Below are 23,921 nucleotides of genomic sequence, written 5' to 3'. Positions count from 1 at the left end.
AAGAACTATTGCATATCAAATTGCAAAAGAAAAACCCAGGTTCATAATCTACCTGAATTCAATTTGGCAAACAAGGTGGCTTAAACTTTATGAAAGTAAATTCTAAGCTATAATTCTGTTAACTTTTAATCAAGATATTTAACCCATTAAAAGTTCATTTTAATGCATTTTGATATTATAGAGAAACATCAGATCCACAGTTGGACTACAATACTCTTAGTAAAAGTAAATTCTGAGCCTTTATAAAAGATTATATAATCAATGGAATATATCTACACAGTTTTTCAATAACACTCTCAAGAACCAAAACCTCAAATGACTAAAATTAATCAAATATTTTATAAAAATGTACAGATGAACCTTGGAAGAAGGGGGCAAGGAAGAGGCATTAACTAAAAACGAAACCTGATTTATGCCTACAGCAGGGAAAAACAATTAGTCATATAATTAATTCTATTTTCAATTATTTAATAAAGCTATTTGTTTAGGGGTAAGGTTCTACTTAGATTATATCCTTTAATATAAAGTGGTTGAACTAGCTGATCTCCAAGATCTTTGCATTTCTGTGGCTCTACAATAATATATACTGATGGTAACTGAAGGTGTGTAAATAACACACAATCTTATAGTTAGAAGTCTTTTCTTTTCTTAATGAAGTCAAAGTTAACCAATATTTCCAAGTAGTACCAACTTTAATCTAGATGTAACACTCATTTTTGAAAATAAACAGACTTATAAAGGTAAAAATTATTAATAGACAACATCCACTAATTAATGCATTAGTGAGAGTTTGAGCTTAAACTGAAATAGCAATACAACTTCGGTAGCCATTTATTCAGCCCTTACAATGTGCCAAGGTAGTGCTGGCCACTGGGCTTACAGCAATATTCAGGAAAACTAAATTTTAAATGTAAGATATTTACAACATAGTGGTAGGGGTAGGAGACACAGGCACTAAAGAAAGACATTACCAAACAGTTTCGGGTATTGATAAGTGCTCTATATAAATAAAATAAAATAACATGGTAGAGAGTGAGTTGGAGAATTGCTTTGATTCGAGTACTTAAGTCTTCCTTTGAAAGTCAACCTTGCAATTAACACCTGAAGGAATGAGAAAGTAGCCATATCAGATCTGGGAACCAACTTTGAAGCATGTGGTAAAAGCTCCTGAAAAGGAACAAACTCAGCATGTTTGGAAGACAGAACAAATACCAGAATGCTAAAGCAGAAGGACAGAAAGCAGGGAGAGGAGGTCTGTCAGGTAGGTAGGGGCTGGATCATGAAAAGCCTTGTGATGAGTTTGCATATAAGTCTACTTGTAATGGTAAATCACTCCAAGGCTTTATGCAGGGTATAACGTGATATCTGATGCTTTAAGATCACCTTAGGCGTTAGGTAGAAAATGGACTGCAACTGAGCAAATGTGAAGATAAAAGAACAAGTTAGAAGACTGTTGCAGTTTTACAGGAATGTGACAAGGATATCTTGTACTAGGATTGTAGCAGGAAAATTGGTGAGAAAGGGACAGATCAAAGATATATTTTGGAGGTCGAGCTAACTGAACTTACATAAGTATGGGGTGAGAGGAAAAGAAAAGAAAACAATGACTCCTAAGTTATTGGTCTGAGCAACTGGGTGAATAATTTACTGGAATGAAAAAGGCTTAGAGAGTTTATCAATAGTTCTGACTTGGTCATGTTAAGGCTGTGATGTCTATTAGATATCCAGACGTGAGGCAGGGAGTTTGATATACGATTCTGGAATTTAAGAGAAATATCTGGGCTGGTGATAGAAATCAAAGTCTTATCCACATACAGTCAACCTTGAGTTAGCATGTGAAGTTCTACAAGAGCTGATGAGACTGCTGGTGTTCTCCCAGAACAGGAGTTGGCTAGAGTAAGCAGCCAGTGAGACAGCAGGAAAACCAAAATAAGGCACAAGCTATCCCAGGGCCTAAAGGGGAAGAAGCAAGGAATGCTGAATTCCACCAAACACTGCCAAGGTATTGAGAAAAGTGAGGACCATAGACATATAAGTTTTAGGTCGTTAATGACTTTGATAAAAAGTCTTATTCCTCATTTTAAAAACTGTTGAAATATGAATTATTTCTAATTTTACAAATGGCAAAACTTAACTTTGGGGACATTAAAATGCCTAACTTCCCATCATCTTGCTGACTTTAAAGATCATGTTTTTATCTGCTATATTACCTGCCGCAACTCATTTTTCAAAGTCGATAAAATTAAGTCATTTTTAGAAGTAAATAGAATTAATATTTTAAATAGTACTTAAATACTGTTTTAAATCTAGCCTATATATACTATAGACTTGAGTTTTTATTATTAATTGGAATATATATTAACTGGAAACATATTCACTGGGAAACTATTTTTTAATAAGTATTGAATTATTTAGTCAGTAACTGCAGACATTAGAAAAGAATAATGTAACTATCATGCGTCCCCGTCCTCTGAAGGAAGATAAAGCTCTAAGTACCTGGAAAACGTCAGTTGAGGGTCTCAAATGTCTAAAGAAAATCTTCAGACATTTAAAATTTTTTTAAAAACTTTAGAAGGAGGTCTCCAAAAATACAAAATCCGTTGCATTTTTTTTTTTTTAAAGAAAAGGATACTTTCTTTACCCCTTGATTGCTTTGTACATGGAGTAATACTGCTGAACTCTAAAGAATTCATCTGGAAGAGCATCTTTAAAGTATTCATTTCTATCCTACTGTTCACAGATATGTACTGAGCAGTGGGAGGCTTGTCCATGCCTAGTGCTCTCTTAGAGTAAAAATGAAAATTTGTTCCACTTTTACATTTTCATGCTCACTTCTTTCCTAAAATCTCAGAAGCTAGTATACCACTAATAGAATGAAGTTATGGAAGTTGGATTTTTGCTTGAAAAGCCTTTACTTAATGCAAATGGATGACATATGATTACTGATCTGAATCTATGAGCCCTATTTTGAGTATTTGGATATATTTAAGAATTAGAAAACTGAGAACATTTCATTATATATTCAAGTTATTTTCATCACACCATGAAAAATAAAGAATCTAAAAATAAGATTCATTACTTTGTAGAATTGTGAAAGGCTTATCTGATTCAAGCCCTCACCCATGTTAATTCAAAATTGAAGAAAAAAATGTATACATATATCAAAATGATGACATATATTTTCAATCATTTATCATTTATCCACTCTTGTAAGAGGTGGTTAAATCATCAATATCCTTATTTACTAGGTTCAGAAACTGACATCACTGTTTAAGAACTTTTCATGGAGTTTTGTTGGTTTTTGACAGTGGCTAACCAGAACCAAGGAATGCCCAACTCCTTCCCTTTCCTCTCTTCAGGAGTTCCCTGAATAATATAGTAAATGGAACACGCAGTCATTTCATTCCTAATCAAAATCATGCCTGTTATGCTCAGTGAAGAGCCCTCTGGCTCCCTAAGCCTAACCTCCTCTCTCCTTTTATTGAACCAAAAACTTCCCCATCAGCTTGCTGCTGGGAGCTAAAGAGATGAGTGTGCCTTAGCTCACTTGGGGAAGCAGAGAGAGGGTGGATGCCGGAGTGGAAAGGGCAGCTCAGGGAGCAGACAGGGCAGTAGCTTTCTACATCAGCTTCACGAAAGGGGTGTGGCATGTAAGTGGCCATTTCCCAGTAGTGATCTGGTTCCCTGCTAAATAGGACTCAATTCGAGGCCCCACATCAGAAAGAGATAGATGGGTAGTTCTTCCTTCTTGTATCCACGGAAGAAGAGAATAGGAGAAGGATTTTCCCTGGGCACCTCACCCATGATTACCCAGCAGTCATGCTCTTGCCTCTCCACTCACTCTGTATCCTTCGCCTAGAATTCTCAACCCCAGCTCAATCTTTGGAAATTCCATCTGTGTTTCAACAACCAGGTCAATGCCTAGACCCTCTACCTAAGGTCAGCACCGGAAGAATTCTGTTCCTGTGAATGGCACCCTCTTGGGATTGTCTCACTGCCGTCACCACTATTACCAGACACCTGACACTAGGGTTGTATCAATCTCCCCTTATAGTTCTTTTCCAAGTGTTGACAAAACTCCTCTTTTGACTACTACTAACAGACTGGCTGACATTTTCACAAGCATCTTACTGAATATTAGGAGAAAATAAAATAGAAATAAAAATTGTAAAAGTAATAAACCTGTCTTGCTTACAAGAATTTAATATATCTTCACTTGAGCACTGAAAAGCTGGAACAAATTTGCAGTTACCCTAGACTGGACTTCATATTTCCAGCCCTTTGTCTGCCTCTGTATGGCTTGTGCCATCTTAACCCTAATAATCAGGAAACAGCCCTCTAAGATGTGTTAGCTTATATTAGGACAGAAACATTCAAATTCTTTTGTGTTTAGCAGTCACCTAGGGATTCTCATTCGTGATATCTAGACTTATGTATGCCGCTAGTCTCTGATGCCTGCAATGACTCGCGATCCTTGAGACCTTAATTACATGCAGGACTTGTTCCCAGCACAGGTCTAGTAGTATAATATGATAGCATATTAGTCAGGGAAAGCTAAGCTAAGCTGTGATAACAAACACAAAAATCTCTGTGGCTTAGCACATAAGAATTCAGTTTAATTTAATTCTCAGTTACTTCAAAGTCCTCTGTGGATCTGGAAGTTCTCCACAGGAGCCTCCATCCAGGAGCTAATCCTCAAGGATTCAGCATACTTCCATCCTATGTCCCCACATTCTCAACAGATGGCTTCCAGGCAGGGAGACTATAAAGATTGTGCTGGGACTCAGGGTGAGGGGGGATGGTCCTTGTGTCATCACGGAAGTGTCACATGTACGAATGTCCACTATCTGATCGCCAAAACTAGTTAGACAGTCCAGCTGTAAGGATTGCAAATAGGCGGTAGTAAGCATCAAACAACTCTGCTACAGCTAGACAAGGGGTTCCAAACGCAATGTTTTTCAGAGACCAGGAAGGTAACATAAATATGTGAGATATCCTCATATAGTAAAAAGCATATAGTTTTACTCTCTAATAGGAATTCAGTCATTTCAATGAACATTTTATTGTCTTCATAAAATTCTAAGTTTAATGAACTTCCTCAAAAGACAGACAGGGAATTCTGGGCCGAGATAAACTTGTTAACATAGCCACTCTCCTCTCCCAAATCTAACTCCACCCTCATCAGCCAAACTAAGCAGTTGCTGGAATGAAGAGAAAGGCAAGGCAAGGGAGGAGGAGTCGGAGACCACCGAGGCAAAGTGGTGCTTCCTGACCTCTGAGCCCCTCGTGAAGATCAGCAAAATAAAGTCCACAGGAGAGATTCAAAAAGAGCAATTCCTGGGAAAAGTTTGTCAGTCTATTAGATACAACGTTATACCTTATTGTTATTTAATTTTCTTTCCTAGTGTTTCTGGAAAAGGAAAATATTTGCAATATACTTCAAAATATTAATTTCCTGTGCCCAGTTTTCTGCTGTCTTGCTTTACTTTGTTTTGACGTATTGCCAAAACCAAATATGAACAATAGGGGAATTTTTCAGAAAAGCATTTTCTTATATGTTTTTGGTGAAATGCACAGTTTCACAGACTTTGTGGAAAGTAACCAAAGACTCCTAAAATTAAAAATACAGACCCCCTTCCACCCAGCATCCCTACTTTTAAGAATGTATCACAAAGGAGCTAAAGTACCAGTATGTAAATATATACAGAAAGGGTCATTTAAAAATGAATTGTTCAGTTTCAAAGTACTACCATGGAAGAGTATGCAGTCCTAGAAAAGCACATTGACACTGCCTTAGTTGACCTGGAAATATTTCCACAAGATATTGATTAACATAGACAATAAGAAAAGTTTTATTTTATTATCTCATTTTTGGAAAGCCATGACCAGAAACCCTTACATACATATGGTAGTGCAATGTGAACACTGAATCTTTATGTTTAAAAGTTTATTCCCATCTATGTGTACTTTATATAACCAATGATGCATCTTCCCAGTAGTTTTGAACTAAAGCACAGTGTAGGTGGGATGATAATATTAAAGACTACCATATGCATATGTCAGGCATTGTGATGGATCCTTCACAACTTAAACTTTCACAATAATCTTTCAAGGTAGAAATTATGATCTATATTTAATAGGAAAATCCAGGGGTTAGAGAGGTTAAGTAACTCGCCCAAAATCATGAGATGGAACTTAGAGTCAAAGAAATTTTACATTTTCTGCTCCACAAGAAGCCCCCCATGTAAATAGATACGTACCTTGGTATTAAGTAATTAACTAGTCCTATGATATAACTCTAAGACATATATAGGTAAATATGAAACACAGATTACAAAACAGTGATTACAAACTTAAGAGTCTGGAGTCAGATAGATATAAATTCAAATTCTGGCACCATTCCTCGATAACTGTGTTACTTTGGCAAAGTTATTCAGTTTCTGAAGCTTCAGTTTTTTCATTTGTAAAATGGTAATATTGGAATGAGCTTGTCTACTTCATAGGGCTATGGAGAGAATTAAATGAGAAATATGTATATAGGGAGAGAGAGAGAGAGCTCAGTACAGGACTCTGAATCTGCACACTCAATAAACATTAGGTATTATGTTTATCATTATTTTTACCAAAACACAGATATATTGGTAGTCACATCTGATCCAAATGTTTTTATTATCAATATAACTTATGTTAAATTTTTCATTTCTTTTTCTTTTTTTTTCCTTTTTTTATTTTTTTTGAGACAGAGTCTCACTCTTTCGGCCAGGCTGGAGTGCAGTGGCGTGATCTCGGCTCACTGCAACCTCTGCCTCCTGGGTTCAAGCAATTCTCCTGCCTCAGCCTCCCAAGTAGGTGGGACTACAGGCGAGCACCACCAGCCCAGCTAATTTTCGTACTTTTAGTAGATAGGGGGTTTCACCATGTTGGCCAGAATGGTCTCGATATCTTGACCTAGTGATCCGCCTGCCTTGGTCTCCTAAAGTTCTGGGATTACAGGTGTGAGCCACCGCACCCGGCCAAATTTTTCATTTCTAACAAACATAGTTATGAGATAGTCAGATAAAGGTTAACATTATCCTTAGTTTCTTCCCCACCTGGATGTTAATACATTCACTTCTGTCCCTTTCTCTTTCTTTTAGTATCAGACTTTGAGAAACATTCATCTCTCATCCCTCCCTTTTCTAGAGCTCCTAGAAAATATTTTGACTGCCTTCTCAGGGTGGCCTTTTCTCAGATTAACAATTTACCTATTGCTCAAGAGGTAAGATTGTCTCAATAATTCATGTTTACAAAAAAAAAAAAAAAAAACCTGCAGTGAATTTTTACTCTTCTTTCATTATTTTCCATGGGAATATATCTTAAAACAGGTCATGCACTACAAACTCTTTTAAAACTCTTAAGTATGTTGCCAAAATGCTTTCCAGAGGTGAGAACGACACTCCTAAAGCAGTATACAAGAGTGGCCCACTTATAGCATCACAGCCAACATTACCTTAGAAGTAAAAATTGTTTTTAACCTGATAGGTGAAAAATGACATCTTGTTGTTTCAAGTTGTATTTTCTCAATATTAGTAAAGTTGATTGTTTTATTTGAATTTTTGGTCATTTGAATTTATTTGTGAATTATCTAATCAAGCTCTTTTGCCCTTTTCTACTTGGACTTTAGTGATTTCGTATTGAGAATTCTAAGAGTGCTTGATTTTTCTTTAACAGGTTGGTATTTTAAAAGCAGGCAAATATGTAGCATTGTGGTAGCTGTACAAAAAGTTTGAATAAATAAAAATTAGAAGTATCTATACTAATGCACATAAATCTGGCAAACGGTTATTCAGTGTTTAGTACAAGAAAGGCACTATTCATGGATATGGAGTGTAAAACATTCTCTGCTCCCAAGAAGCATGTGACCTTAGTTGAAGATCAAAATACAGAAGATCAAAATACAGAAGATCACAATATGAAAAATGCTAAATGAATGGTCATGTAATTAAGGACTGCATCAGGGGAGGGAGTGGTCATTGTGAGTTTGCATGGTCAGGTTAAGTCCTACTGTACAGGTAAGGTAAAACTTGGGTGGTTTTGAATGAAAGGAAGAAATGTGAGTAAAGCAAATAAAATGGTATGTCATTTTGAAGAAGTCATGAGAAGGAAGCAGAGGTCAGAATCCATCTCACTTTTTCCTTTTTTTGGAAACTATGAATCAACCACCCCTGTATTGGAGGAGAGTCTGTCTCAAGAGTTTGAATTTTAATAAGCTTTAATCACAGCTGCAAATATGAAGCCTGGTTTTAGTGCTAACCCAGTATCAGCTATCATAAAATTTGTCTGAAGGAAGTTACAAATAAAACCTAAGTTTATTCAGATACTCTTTTTTTTTTTGAGACGGACTCTTGCTCTGTCGCCCAGGCTGGGGTGCAGTGGCCGGATCTCAACTCACTGCAAGCTCCGCCTTCCGGGTTTACACCATTCTCCTGCCTCAGCCTCCGGAGTAGCTGGGACTACAGGCGCCCGCCACCTCGCCCGGCTAGTTTTTTTGTATTTTTTAGTAGAGATGGGGTTTCACCGTGTTAGCCAGGATGGTCTCGATCTCCTGACCTCGTGATCCACCCGTCTCGGCCTCCCAAAGTGCTGGGATTACAGGCTTGAGCCACCGCGCCCGGCCCTCAGATACTCTTTAGATCTTATGCTTAGATGAAAGATCTTCTGTCAATTTAACGGGACACTTGGGGTGCAAATGCAAAGCTGACTTCTATCACTGTATGCAATGGTAATTGTATCAGTTTATTTTCAGCTTTTGAGAAAAGAGAACCTGTCACAGAACGGTTTGAATAACTAGGGGTCTATTTTTCTCATAGGACAAAAGTCTGGAGTTAGAAGGCTGTTGGCAGTGGTTCAGAGGACCAGCTCTGTTAAGGCCAGTAAGTCTCTGATTCTCAAGCCTGTCATCTCATTGCCACAAGTTTGCTGTTGCAGCTCACAACATCATATCCACTTTCGAGATGGGAAGACGGGAGACCGAGTGATTCCAGCCGTGTGTCTCCTTTGTATAAAGAAAGCAAAAACGTTTTAAAAACGCCTATTACAGAATTTCACTGATTTCTAATTAGCCAAAACTGTATCACACAACTTTCCTTTGATATAAGAGAAGCCAGGAAAGCAAGTAGTTTAGTGGAACACATATAAAAATTCCCAGGGGAGTTGGAAATTGATGCTGAAACAGTCAGTCTCAGGGTCTGCCATAGTAACACTATACAAAGATAAGGTGAAGAAATTATTTGGAAACATAGAAGTTTTAGAGTTAACACTGCAAGATCATAGGAAAGAATAATATGGATAAAAATGCTCACTAACTCATACTAACAGCTTTCCAATTTGCGTTAAATAAAAAGCAAATTTAGGATTCAGATCATTCCTGTAATATCGTTAACTAGAATGAAAGTTTCAAAGTACCAAAGCATCAAATATTTAAAGTCTAAGGTACCAAAGACCAAAGAGATAGCTTGAAAGGATTTTATTCTTTGCATTTTTGAGTGAGTTCAGGGTTGGCAGAACCCCATCACTGCCTACATTATTGATGGGGATATCTGAAAAGAAGCAGATGTTTTGCCAAGAAAGGGAATATGAATCACTGTACCTAATAAGTTGAGAATCTTAGGAAACAATCTACACAGCTCATGAGTGAAACTAGCAATTAATCTTGACATGTTTTATAAAAGGTTGGGTTGCTTAACATTTCTCCTAAGTAATTTTTTTTTTAAGTTTGCTGTAGGCAGGAAGGTAAAAAGACTGACAGTGCAGGAAACTGAACTTTTCTTTCCTCCAAATGCCAACTGTGCCAGTTGCATATTGAAATATGAGGTGCATCATGATAGGAGATTAGTCAAATGCATTCACCAATGCGCCCTCAGTCCCAACTTGCTAGAGGAAGCAATGAAGTGGCGCCATTAGAGACAAGGAGTCAAGACCAATTTATTGCTCCATTCTGGATGTTGCATATGTATGCAAAGTTTTATTTATAAAGATAATTTATGTGGCAGTTGGGTTATGTGCTAATCAGCAAAACACAGTGTCTAAAACTACACCATGTCATGCTAGCATGTAGACAGAAATTTTTGTATTGATTTACATATGAAAGCTTCCCAAGAGGTATGCTGCAACCAAAATACATCCACTGATTCTCCCTCCATTTGCTTCTTTGAGGAGGAGAAAATGAAAACCTGATATTTTAAAAATTCATTGATGTTGCCATCCCCATTTGAGCCTACATTTGACTACAAATAAATTGTTGAAATCTTACGTCAATAACTCAATATAGCTCTCTTAGTTTCCTTTAATTTTAAGCTTTTAGAGTACCTTAAAATGTTGATATTATTATTTAATATGTATTTAATTCATAATTAACAGAAATTCAAACAGAATAAGATCAGTGTGATCAGTAATCTGGATCAAATGAAGTCAGAGTCACTCTGTCTAAATCTGATCTCAGAGCCAGTATATCTATTAGCAACTTTTCTATGAAAATTTATATTTTAAAGAGAAGTAGGGAAAAAATTGACCCAGAAGTCCCTTCCTTCCTTCCTTCCTTCCCTTCCTTCCTTCCTTCCCTTCCTTCCTTCCTTCCTTCCTTCCTTCCTTCCTTCCTTCCTTCCTTTCTTCCCTCCCTCCCTCCCTCCCTCCCTCCCTCCCTCTCTCTCTCTCTTTTCTTTTTCTTTCTTTCTTTCTTTCTCTTTCTTTCTTTCTTCCTTTCTCTTTCTGTCTTTCTTTCTTTCTCTTCTTTCTCTTCTTTCTTTCTTTCTTATAATTATATTCTTATAAAAAATAACATGCACTGTTTAGCTGCTTGCATTATATTGAAATATATGTATTATACATTATATATATACATATACATATATATAGAGAGAGAGAGACACACACACACACCATTCACCACTTTCTTATCTTTATACATTTATTCATAAACACCCAAACATTAACATCTAGAACAATTACTGGATTTCCTAATACAAGAACAGGAAAACAAAAGACACAAATTCAACCGATAACTTTTTTTTCTCTTTATTTTTTTTACCATTGGGTCACCTCTTGCTCTCTCCTGGACTTCCTTCTCATTCAGCCTCCCATTATCTCCAGCTGTTGCCTCTCAGGAAAGCATTTCACAGACATAGGTACTATATATGACATCAAATTCAAAGAGATGAAAAGAACATTTGGCATCTTCAGTCATCAGGCACATGTAAATTCAGAACCATAAGAAGATACCATCACACACCTGCTAAAGTAAAGAAAATGCACTGACAGTACCCAGCGCTGGTGAAGCTGTGGAACAATTTGAACTCTCATACATGTCTGGTAAGAATGTAAGATGATACAACAACTTTAGAAATGAGTTTGGCAGTTTATAATGGATTTAAACATACACTTTCAATATGACCCATGTGTTACTAGTTTGGGTTGTCTAAGAAGAAGATGCTATGACTGGTATTAAAGATACAAAAGATTTGGGGGGCTGGAGGTGGAAATACCTTTGAAATACAGGAGTGGGACCCAGAAAAAGTGAGGAGAGACTTCAAACCATGATGCAGGTCTGACACTTGTGAAAGAGAGAGGAAAGGAAGAAAGAATTAGTAGGAAGAGTCATACAATGCCAAGAAAGATTCAGTCAGGAGTCCTTACTCAAAACTCATTCAACTGGATAAACAAAATGTGGTATGTACACACAAATGGAATCCTATTCCACCATAAAAAAAATTAAAATATTGTCATTTGCAGCAACATGGATGGAGCTGGAGATCATTAGCTTAACTAATGTAAACCAGGCACAAAAAGAAAAATACCACATATTTTCAAATCTAGGTGGTAGCTAAGTCGTTTGATCACATGGAGGTAGAGAGTGGAAAAATTAGATAACAAAGACTGAAAATGGCAAATGGTGGGTGGAGGGGAGAATGAAGAGAAGTGGATTAAAGGGTACAAACACACAGTAAGACAGAATGAATAAATCCAGTGTTGGATCCAGAGTAGGGTGACTAAACTTAACAAAAACTTATTTCACTTGGATGATGGACACCCTAAATAGCCTGACTTATTCAGTACACATTATACACATGAAAGAAAATTTCTCATATACCCCACAAATTTGTACACATAAAAATCACCCATTAGAGGAATTCAGTTCCACATCTCGCAGGCATAGGCCCACTCTTGTTCCCCAGCTTTGCTAAATCATTGGCTGGGAAGCATGGAAAGACGGTGGCTAGTGTGGCCTCTGTGCAGACTTGGTGGTGGATACATAGGGGCAAAAGCTACAGCTGTCTGTCACTATGCTCACCACAGCAAGAAGTATGAGCAGCACTTTTTCAAGCAGCCACAACACAGTAATTTCCATCATAGGTATACACCCAAAAGAGATGAAAATACACGTCCACACAAAGTCTTTGTTTGAATATCTTCCTACTCTGTTCTCGAACACTTTACTGATACCTCTGTTATAGAATTTATCAGTTTGTCTTATTGTCAGTTTTCATTAATCTAGTTCCATTTCTTGAGTGTGAGGCTCTTACAAACATAATTTTAATTTTGATCCTTTACTTTCTAGATGCAAACGTATACATATTATTCACAGAAAATTTAATTCATATTAGTTAAGAACTAATATGTGAGTCCAACAACAGGTGAGTGAGATACATAAAATGTGGTATATTTATAAAATGCAATACTACTCAGAAATAAAATAAAATTAACCATAGGTACACACAACACCATGAATGAACACAAAAACATAGATTGAGTAATAGAAACCAGACACAAGAGATTGTTTAAAATATGATTCTATTTATTTGGAATTTTAGAAAATGCAAACCAACCTATAGTGACAGAAAACCAATCAGCAGTTGCTGCAAAGGGGCTGGAGAAACATTTTGGGATGATGATATTCTACACCTGGATGTGGTAGTTGATGTGAGGGTAAATGCATTGTTCAAAACTCACTGAACTGTATTTTAAAAACTGATAACATTTTATTGTGTGTAGATTCTATCTCAAGAGATTGATATTTTTTAAGTGAACCAGAACTTTATGAAATAATATTTTCCAAAGTTTTATTTTTCATAAATATGGAAAATTCAAGAGATTTCTTGTTCAAAAAAGTGGAAGATAAATAATATAAAAATAGATTACTCATTTATATTTGTTCATACATTAAACTGGGCAGTATATGATCATGCAGAATGTTTTATCATATGTGATATGATTAACAATTAATGTTATATTCAAAGCAACAGTTGAAACCATCAATACTTACCTCTTAAAATTTAGAGAAAGTGAGGAAGGGAATTTCACAGAAATTCCATATGTAAAAAAGGTGAAAAAAGTTCACAATTATATCTACTTAAAATCTTAACATATGAAAGGCACACTTAAGTCATTCTCTCTCTTCCATGAATGCGGGAACTCATACTTCCATTTCAGGTGTTTAAAAAGGAACACTAGCAAAGGCCTTGTGCCAGGATGAGACACAGGATAAGGGGGATCTTGTGTGGGTGCCTGGCTTTAGAGAAGTTCATGAGAGGATATTAGCAACAAAGTCAGTGCTATGGTTGAAAACACATTTATTTTCACAGAGAGAAAATTGCAGCAGCAACAGCCTTTGGTGGGAAGTTATCCCCAATGAACACCTTCCCTATACATATTGAGGGGCAGATGGAAATCATAAAATAATATTAATTCCTAACCCCTGCCTGAATAAAACTTGAAATTCATATCCCAGTGATTTTGGGTCGGTAGGACATTTTTAATTGAAGTAGAACATGAAAATGCCTGACTGAAAAGTACTCTAGGTTAACTGAGTAAAATTTCCTTTACCCTCTGCTTAGCAGAGTGTGAAAAAGTCAATACAAAAGAGAAACTAAAGTCAATAAAGAAAGTTATCTAGGAATGTTGTCACTGGACTATTGAAATAATTCCTTAATCAATTCAAGCAAAAATTATTATTCTTATATAATTGATTTATATAATTGAAGAAAACTAGATTATAAAATATTTATGGTTATAAATTGCAGTTGAAGTGTTTATATTCTCAAAGTGCCTAAAATCATTGTATTGTTCATTACCTTCATAGCAAAAGATAAATAGAATAAAAATAGAATTTTTTTCTGAATCAGCCAAGTATTTATTCTACTTTGCATTTTGCTTAATTCTGTCAGAATCAGTGTACCTTTTGATTCCTAAAAGAAAAAAAAAGTTGGCATAATTGTATATAAAATAAAATACAATATTTGTTTATTCAATATTTATTGAGCACCTACTATGTGTTGGGTATTGCTACTCATTGAAGACAAACCAATACACTATATATACATCTTCTCTGTCCTCATAAAGCTTACATGATTGGAGCAAACATGAAAAAAATAAATTGTAATAAGTGCTAGGAAGGAAAATAAGCAAGGGTCTGAGGAAAAGGATGATGAAGGGTAATCAGAGAAGGCCTTCTAGAGATGATACAATTTAATCAGAGAACCCCCCAAAAGAAAAACTCAATTAACTATACATTGGGGTGAATTTTCCAGGCAGAGGTGAGGTCTGCAAATGCTCTAGAGAGAAAGAGGTCAGGCCTCTTGAAAAAGCAAAGAGCTGGCAGGGCTGGAGCCCAGCAAAGGAGGAAGATAGTAGTGTTAGGCAAGGGTCAGGTCACACAGGGATTTTTAGACCTTGGGAAGAGGTTTTTAAGTTCATTCAGAGTGCAGTAGGAAATCATTAAAGGGCCTTTACAAGGGAAATGATGTGGTTCTGTTAACATTTTGATAAGGCCTTTTTTTCCTGCAGTGTGTAAATTGGGTTAGATGAGAGCAAAAGTTTGTTAGGAAGTCTAGTATCAGAAGATTGTTGCAGTCATTCAGGAGAGAAATAACGATGACCTGGGTTGAGGTGATAGTGGTGAAACTAGAAGAGAGGATGGGATTATATCTATTTTGTAGAGAGTATAAACAGGATTGCTAATAGATAGAGTAGAGCATAGAAGAAGAAAGAAATCAGTGTTGGCTCCTAGGATCTGGTTTCCACAACAAAGTGGATGATGGTACTATTTACTGAGTCAGAGGCAAGTAGGAGAAGTAAATGTGCTTGGTGGGGATAAAGAATCAAAGTTTCCATTCTTTGGAAATTTTGGACAAAAGAAGTTTATGTGTAGTGTGGAAAAGTGGGCCCAGTAGTAAGCCTGAAAGAATGCCAACATTTGTAAGCATTGCAAAGAAGAAACTAGCCAAGGACACCAATAGTAAGGGTTAGTTATGAAGAAGAAAAATTAGGGAAGAGGCAAGTCCCCTACTCTTACAGAATATTTGAAGAATAAAGAGTATTAAATTGAGGACAAAGAGTTGGCTAAATATGACATGTGCAAGTTATTGGTGACCTTGACAAGAGCAGTGTACATGGTGTAGTGAAGCTACAACTGTGAGAAGTGAATGAGAAGAAAGAAGATGAGGATACGTGTAGACAGTTCTCTTGAGTTTTCTCACATCAGGAAGATTATGATTTTTTTAAGATGGAAAGCAGCACAGTATGATTGATGATGCTAGTGGTAATAATCCAGAAGGAAGTGATGGAAAACAATGCAAGAAAAATACTGAATACTGCAAGAAAAAAAATCTGAATTTTTCCTAAAGAAATTTATGGGTCTAATAGAACACAACGTTCTTTTCCTTCCTTATGCAACAGACACTTAGTGCAGGTTAGGGCACAAACACGTATTATAGTTACCCCTGTCTCATATATTAATTGAAGAAAACACAAGAAAACATCAAAGGAATAAGGAAATTAAGAAGGAAGTCACAGATGGGATCAGATCTTTGGTGGGAAGAGAAAAGTTTTCTCCATTGCGACAGAAGTAAGGGAGGAAAACTCAGATATTAGCATAGGTAAGTTTTAGCTCTGGAGAAAGAAAGATTAGAAATTGGTGTCTAATTATTTTTTCTGTATTATCAGTTCAATTCTTCCAAAAAGTTTCAGAGCGTTAATATTTAACCCATCCTACCTTGGAAAGTTGCCTGAAGGAACAGATAAAATACACCTTAAATACAGCATTCATCCTCCACTATGGTCATTCCCTGGAAGGCTAACTCTAAGTACAAAGGAACTATTATTTTTACAGGAAATAAATGTATGAGTCACAATCAATATGCTGAAAACATCTGAATTTTTTCTAAAGAAATTTATGGGCCTAATAGAACACAACATACTTTTCCTTCCTTATGCAACAGACACTTAGAGCAGGTTAGGGCACAAACAGGTATTATAGTTACCCCTGTCTCATGTATTAACTGAAGAAAACACACATATTTTTTTATTATCTAGTTGAATCCACCCAGATGACACAATACTGCAAATATCTGTGATGTTAGTAGTGTAGATAAGAGGTCATGTCAAAATAAAAAGCACATGTCTCATGTATAATTATGTTACCAATCAAGGGCTGAACGTTTCAAAATGGACTTCTCTCAGCAATCTCCTGAAACGCCCTCCAAAACCCAGGAACACTGAGCCAAGCAATAGGGTCCTAAATCCAGGAAAATGTTGAACTTAACATGATCAAACTAATATAGACTTTCTAGCTCATCTAATTCCATGATTTTCAATTTTCCTTGAAGACTTTTTATTTTCCAGTGATATCTTATGTCAAACAGGTTAGGATGGTGCTCAGCCCGTGATACTAGGATTCCCTCACATACTTTTGGTGGTTCTCATATTCAATACAAGCACTGTGCTTTGGTTCCAGGTAGAGTGACATTGGTGGGATATATTTTTTTGCACCCCTCATAGAAAATGGAAAGTACGATGAAACAGAAAGAACATAACAGATTTGATTTTATATGGCACAGACATTAAAATATATAAAACATTAAATATTTAAATAATATCCTACATATGGAAAATGGTCTTTAAATCTGTTCACATTTGGAAAATAAAACTGACTTTAAATCTTTAGCATTAGGCAATAGTATTGAATTCATAAAATTGCACCTCCTATCACAAAATGATAGTTGAGGGAACTGAGCCTACTGTTTGCATCTGCCAGAAACAAATCTAACACAAGAATTGTGGTGGGTTTTTTCAGGGTTAATGTAGATCTTGCTATGAATTGTGTCTGCATAGAATATCTCTCTCTCCCGCTCTCTCACTTTCTGTCTCTCTCTCTCTCTCTCTCACACACACACACACACAAAATATTTTTCTTCAGTTTGAGTGTGGTTTGTTTGCTGTGCTGCTTCCTAGCAACCAAGGACTTTATAGGCAAGGTGTGTTTCAAACATCTCATCCCTGTACCTTACTGCTGCCTCTCTTCAGCTCTTTACCATTGAGAAAGAGGGTATATTTTACAGCACCTCTCATCCAACACTATAAAATTATAACAACATGAAATAATAATAAGAGGACGTTGACATAACCATATAAGGTGCTGTAAAAAGAAAGAGAGTATTAAAACACATGTGTCTTATTGAATCGTCTGTACAATGCAGTCACACACCAAAGTAGAGAGAGCATCTGTATTGTCTGCATAACTGTCCAAACTTTCACTTTGTCTCTCTTACATGCAATTTGGCCCAAGATGTTTACTTCCTATTTGTCAGAAGTGAGACTTCCAATTATGTTCATGGTAATTGTGCATCCAGCAGCAGAGAAGGAAGCCCCCGAGAATGTATTTTTTTCTATTATACATCTAATAAGGAATTTTGACTTTAACATAGCAGAGGGTCATCCTTGAAGGCTATGATTTACATATTCATATTACTTGGAGGCATAGCATTTACTTCAGCAAAATGATAGGCGGCAAAAATTGGCAGAAGTTAATACAAAAAGATTATAATGTTTTCAAGGAATGTACTTCTTGAAATAATTATACAAAATTAATAAAATTAATTAAAAACCTGAACATCTGTTTTGACTTAAAATTCTTAAATAAAAACCGTATCATGTCATTGATTTTAATGCTGTTCCTATTTTAATGATATATGCCACACATTCACCAGCTATTAAACTCAGTTATACAATTATTCTATGGTGCAAATGTTGAGACAATAATCGCAGAGAATCTAAAACTAAATTTTCAAAAAGGAGAATTTACACAAGTTAGTGTTCCTTTCTAATTTTTATTTTTATTTTCCCCAAGATGGAGTTTCTCTGTCACCCAGGCTGGAGTGCAGTGGCACCATCTCAGCTCACTGCAGCCTCCATCTCCCGTGTTCAAGCAATTGTCCTGCCTCAGCATCCAGAGTAGCTGGGATTACAGGCGCCACCACCACGCCCGGCTAATTTTTGTGTTTTTAGTAGAGACAGGGTTTCACCATGTTGGCCAGGCTAGTCTCAAACTCCTGACCTCATGATCCACCCACCTCAGCCTCCCAAAGTGCTGGGATTACAGGTGTGAGCCACCGTGCCTGACCAGCCTTCCTTTTTTATACCTACTATCTTTCTCCATTCTGAAAAAATCAGAGCACATCACTATTTAAAAAAAAAAAAAAAATAGACTTTTTAATTCATTTTCTTATAAGGCTACTGTAAATATATGGGCTTCCTTTTTCTTATTATAGGCTAAAGACATTTGAATAAATAATTCAAATTAGTTAAGATCTTGTTATATAGTCTTCACTGAATTGTTGCTTAGTCTTTCACAGACATTAAAAGCAAAGTGAAGCAAAAGTTTCTTTCAGTGAGCTAAAGTTCCAACAATATGAAAGCTTTTCTAATATATAAGTCAATCAACCATTGTATAATAGAGAATTTACTCTTAATTTTTCTTTAGTCATTTTCACTATTTGATGAAGAAAAGCTATCATTATTGTTAAAATCAGAATTTTGAATAATAAGCATGCATTGGAAAAATATATGGCAATAGAATTTCAAAGGTTATTTCATCATTGAACTCAGAAACAATTCGTTATCTTAATAAATGCATTATAGTTTCTTCTATAAAGTGTTAAGAGTGAATGTTAAAAATAACACCTATTTTGGGAGAAGAGGCAGGACATTGATTATACGTGACTAGTACAACTCGAAATTAGCACATTTCTAGAAGGCAATTTGACAATAGGATCAAAGATTTTACAACTATACATATACTTTAACTCAGCAACTACACATCTGGAAAAGATTCCAAGAAAGTAGTAACAGCGCTTTGCAGAAATTTATGTACAAAGATGTTCCAACAATAAGAAACAGGCAAGTAAATCAATGGCTAATCAGTGTGTGGAATACTATGTAACTATTAAAAATGATGAAAATCTATACACATAAGTAGGGAGGAAACAATGTAAATAGTACTTAAAGTTGTTGCAACTGGGTCCCACTCTCACTCTGAAGAGGCAGAACAGAGTTCTGGGCACACCTTGGGCCCAGTAAATGCTGCCTCAACTAGCAGTAACTCTAAACAGAAAGCCTTTGCTGAGTAATCCTACATCAAGGTTTGTCTTTGCAGGGATACCAAGGCAATTTCTTAGGAGGAGTTGTGCAAAGATCTGATTGACCTGAAGGATTTAGAGCATGAACAGAGCAAGAGCTTTGTACTTTCAGAAGACCACTTTATTTTTCCCCCATTATCGTCATTGGAGATGAACACATGGAGATGCACAGACCTTGGTATCAGGCCCCATTGAAAAGAACCATCAAGTCTTCATTCACAAGAAGAATGTACTTCAGCATGTTGTGTTACTAGAAAATTCATTAACAGAAGTGGTAGTAATATTGCAAGTAAACTAAACTAACCTAAGACAGCAGAGCAGGGTGAAGGGTAACCAGTACTATAATACTTAACAATTGTCAATCAAGATAAATTGCTATCCCTTTGATGATAATGTTTCCCTTTCAGGCAGTTATTATTCAATTCTTGGTACTTTGTGAAGTCACATTGATATCCATATATGCATGTAAATGTGTATATATATAATTTAATTTTTCATATACTTAATACATTTGAAGAGTTCACATTTGGAAAATAAAACTGACTTTAAATATTTAGCATTAGGCAATAGTATTGAATTTATAAAATTGCACCTCCTATCAAAAAATGATAGTTGAGGGAACTGATCCGAGTGTTTGCATCTGCCAGAAACAAAGATTCAAGCAGTGATTTGTGTGAGCTAAAGAGGACATTAAGAACGATGGTTCTGCAGTTTTATATGAAGAGTGATTTGATGGTGAGATGGCAAACAAAATAGATGCCTCAGAAGAGGTTGCAAGCCCGAAAAAGCTTTATTTACAGAGAACTCAATTTTTTTATATAAAAAAAAGAAAAACTCACTTGGAAAGAGCATATGGTTATTTGGTGATTTACAGTCACCAGAGTTTCCCCTTAACTCCTTTCCCCTGATCCTCTGTTAGACAGTTCAGATAAAGCCAACTTCATTTCATAAATATGTGTTCTGAGATATGCTAATTAATGCAATTTTTGTCAATGTGGGTCCATTTTTCTCATTGTGATTTCAGACTGATCTTCCTTTTGGCAGGGGTTCCTAAACTAGAATTTTATATTTCTTAGTAACCACTCTGTCAATGAGGTATAATTTAACACACTTTAGGAAAATGGAGAATTCTACTGTGATAGGGAGAAAATCCTTTATTGATCTGCGTTTTCAATATATCATGACGAATCTTCTAAAAACCTATCTGAGGCCGAGTGCGGTGGCTCACGCCTATTATCCCAGCCCTTTGGGAGGCGGAGGCAGGCGGATCACCTGAAGTCAGGAGTTTGAGACCAGTCTGGCCACCATGGCGAAATCCCGTCTCTACTAAAAACGAAACAAAAAAAATTAGCCGGGCGTGGTGGCGCATGCCTGTAATCCCAGCTACCCGGGAGGCTGAGACAGGAGATTTGGAGATTTGCTTGAACCCAGGAGGCAGAGGTTGCAGTGAGCCGAGATCGCGCCATTGCACTCCAGCCTGGGCAATAGAGTGAAACTGTCAAAAAAAAAAAAAAAAAAAAAAAAAAAAAACAGAAAAAACAACAACAACGAACACCTATTTGAGGAGGGCACAGACCACAGAGGTACAGTTTGCTTTTTGATCTTGGGTGCCTTTTGCAAGCCATAAAAGCCATAAGAGTAACTTTTATCTGCGTTACTACATGAGTCATAAGGACAAATTTGACCACAAGTTCCTGGAGATTGAATTCCAACCAGACAAAAAACTAAGATGTGTCAACGACAGTAATTACAAGGATAATGTCATGATCAGAAAAGAGGTTTACATATATAAAAGTATGATGGAGGAGCTGAAGAGAATAATTAATGACAGTGAAACTACCAAAGAGTATGATGCTCTGTGGCCTCCTCCTGACTAGGAGTTTGAAATCGTCATTGGACATAAACACGTTTCTTTCGCAACATCTAAAATTGGTTCTGTTATTGATGTTAAGCAATCCAAGGATCCAGAAGGCTTAAGAATATTTTATTATCTTGTTCAGGAAGTATATTTTATATCTTGAACAGGAAGTATATGGTCTTCAGTGTTACTGAATTATACTTCAAGATTAAGCCAATCTAGATTAAACATTGATGTGGACACAAAGAGGGTGGATATAGCTGTTTTTAATCAACATTATCAGAAAATTTTTGTGTATATCAGAGTAATATTTTAATAAACTATAAATGATTGTGTCTAATAAATATTGATAAGAATAACAAGTAAACTTAAAAACCTATTTGTAATCCTAAGGGCCTCAAAGGTCATTTCTGAAGATACTGTAAAATGCATGTTATTTTAAATAAATAAAATCTCTCTAACTTTGATATATCACTTGCAAGTATTGGAATATATTCTAAATTCCATGGCAATAAAAATTCACAAAAAATTCAGGCTCCAACAATCATTAATATTCTCAATAGACTAATTACTTATTCATATATAGCACAGATGACTGAGGTCTTCTACTGGAAGAATCCTATACCAGTATGGGCTAGTATATAATTCTTATCACTTTCTTTTTGCTTTTTACTGATTTTATTTAAGGAATTTGTATATTTTCTTCCTTCCAAAGAGCAACCTTTATTCTTCATTAGAATCCTTGTAAATTAAAAGCAAAAAAAAAAAAAAAAATTGTTTTATATCTGGAGAACAAATGGATGTTCCTCCTTCAACCTCAGACAGAGTGATTGATAGCTTTGTTATCAAATTCTGAATGAAATAAATTTTGTCTCACTTTGAGAGTAAATTGTGATAATACAGGTCCTCCCTACCAACCAACTTGGACATAACTCATTGTATTTCTATTGGCCAGTGAATGTACCAGGAAAGGGGCTTGAAAAAATGACATTTAAGTACTACTTAAATAGTACTATAGACTATTTAGTTCATCTGGATGGTTTTTATTTCATTATTTACATGTGCTGTTCTTCTATTATTTTTACTATTCATTCTCTTATTAGAAGATTGGAAACCTGAAATCTATTTGGTAGTGTTTATTCACAAATAGATATGTAGTAGGAGAATGTATAGCACAGGGGTTAAATATGGGCCCTAGAGTCTGGAAAGTCTGAATTAGTATCTGTGGTGGACTATATTATTGTTTAGGGTATTCCCTGCTACTCTCTGGGGAAAGATCCAACTACTCCACCCTATGATAGCATGACTAACCTTGTTCTTGCTAATGAATGTGAGCAAGTGACATTTTTTACTTCGGAGTAGAATGTTTAAGAGCCAGTGCACCATGGTTTATCAGGATGTCTTCTTATCTCTGTCATATACCTGAAAATATTTTAGATAAAACATCAATTCTATGAGCTTGGATGCCCTAGTGAAGAGATCATGGCGCAAAATGATAGCCAGTCTGCCATAAACATGGAATAGGGCTAAGAAATGAACCCTAGTGATTGTAAACCACTGAGAAGTGGGAGAGTGTTTGTTAACTGCTAAATAACCAAGTCTCAGTCCTCACTACTTATGTAACCTTTATGAGCAGGCTTAGCCCCTCTTTGGCTTAATTTCCTCATTTTCAAAATGGAGATAATCTAAACTAGATAATTTGGGTAAAACAGCACAGTGCCTACTATGTAATAAATACTTAGTAAATGATGGCTTGTATTATTGCTGTTGTTAATACTGCCAGGAATTTCACTAAATACTATAGATTATATGATTATCTCATGAAGTTTGACGTTTGATAGAGGACATGTAAACCAATACCTATAGCAATGAGATAAATGGCTCAAGACGATGAAGAGGTGCTTCTATATCAGAAGCATTTAGCTTTAACAGGTTATCTGCAAAGACTCCCTGAATGTATACCATTTGAGTTAAGAACGAATGGGTAAGATTTTTTCAGGCAAACAAGAGGCATAAAGGCATTCTAGGTGGAAGGGCCAACAGGTACCAAAAAAAAAAAAAAAAAAAAATGCATGGCCCCTTTTAAGAATTCTAAGCACTTTGTAACTCCAAGAGGGTTGGGTATGTGAGCTAAAGGGTTGAATCTTTATCCTGTAAGTGACAGAGCCCCTATTGAAGGGTTTTAAGTATGTGTGGCACCATACCATACCTCAGGTCAAGACGGAAAGAGTTATGCCATGTAAAGTAGACCCCCACAACACCTTTTATACATAAGTACACCGCTAAAGTTTAAAATATGTTTCTCTTGGCCGGGTGCGGTGGCTCACGCCTGTAATCCCAGCACTTTGGGAGGCCAAGGCGGGCGGATCACGAGGTCAGGAGACCGAGACCATCCTGGCTAACACGGTGAAACCCCGTCTCTGCTAAAAATACAAAAAACTAGCCCGGCGGGGTGGCGGGCGCCTGTAGTCCCAGCTACTCAGGCGGCTGAGGCAGGAGAATGGCGTAAACCTGGGACGCGGAGCTTGCAGTGAGCCGAGATCGCACCACTGCACTCCAGCCTGGGCGACAGAAGGAGACTCCGTCTCAAAAAAAAAAAAAAAAAAAAAAAAAAAAAA

General features: G+C 36.3%; 1 pseudogene; it reads left to right on the top strand.

Moving 5' to 3' along the window:
• The first annotated feature begins 4,798 nt into the window (after positions 1-4,798).
• Positions 4,799-21,525, top strand: LOC112626999 (annotated as a pseudogene).
• Positions 21,526-23,921: the final 2,396 nt, after the last annotated feature.

This window comes from Theropithecus gelada, chromosome 6, assembly GCF_003255815.1.
Source record: "Theropithecus gelada isolate Dixy chromosome 6, Tgel_1.0, whole genome shotgun sequence".
Classification (NCBI taxonomy): domain Eukaryota; kingdom Metazoa; phylum Chordata; class Mammalia; order Primates; family Cercopithecidae; genus Theropithecus; species Theropithecus gelada.
Note: the sequence above shows the minus strand (reverse complement) of the source record. Positions and strands in the feature narration are given on the sequence as shown.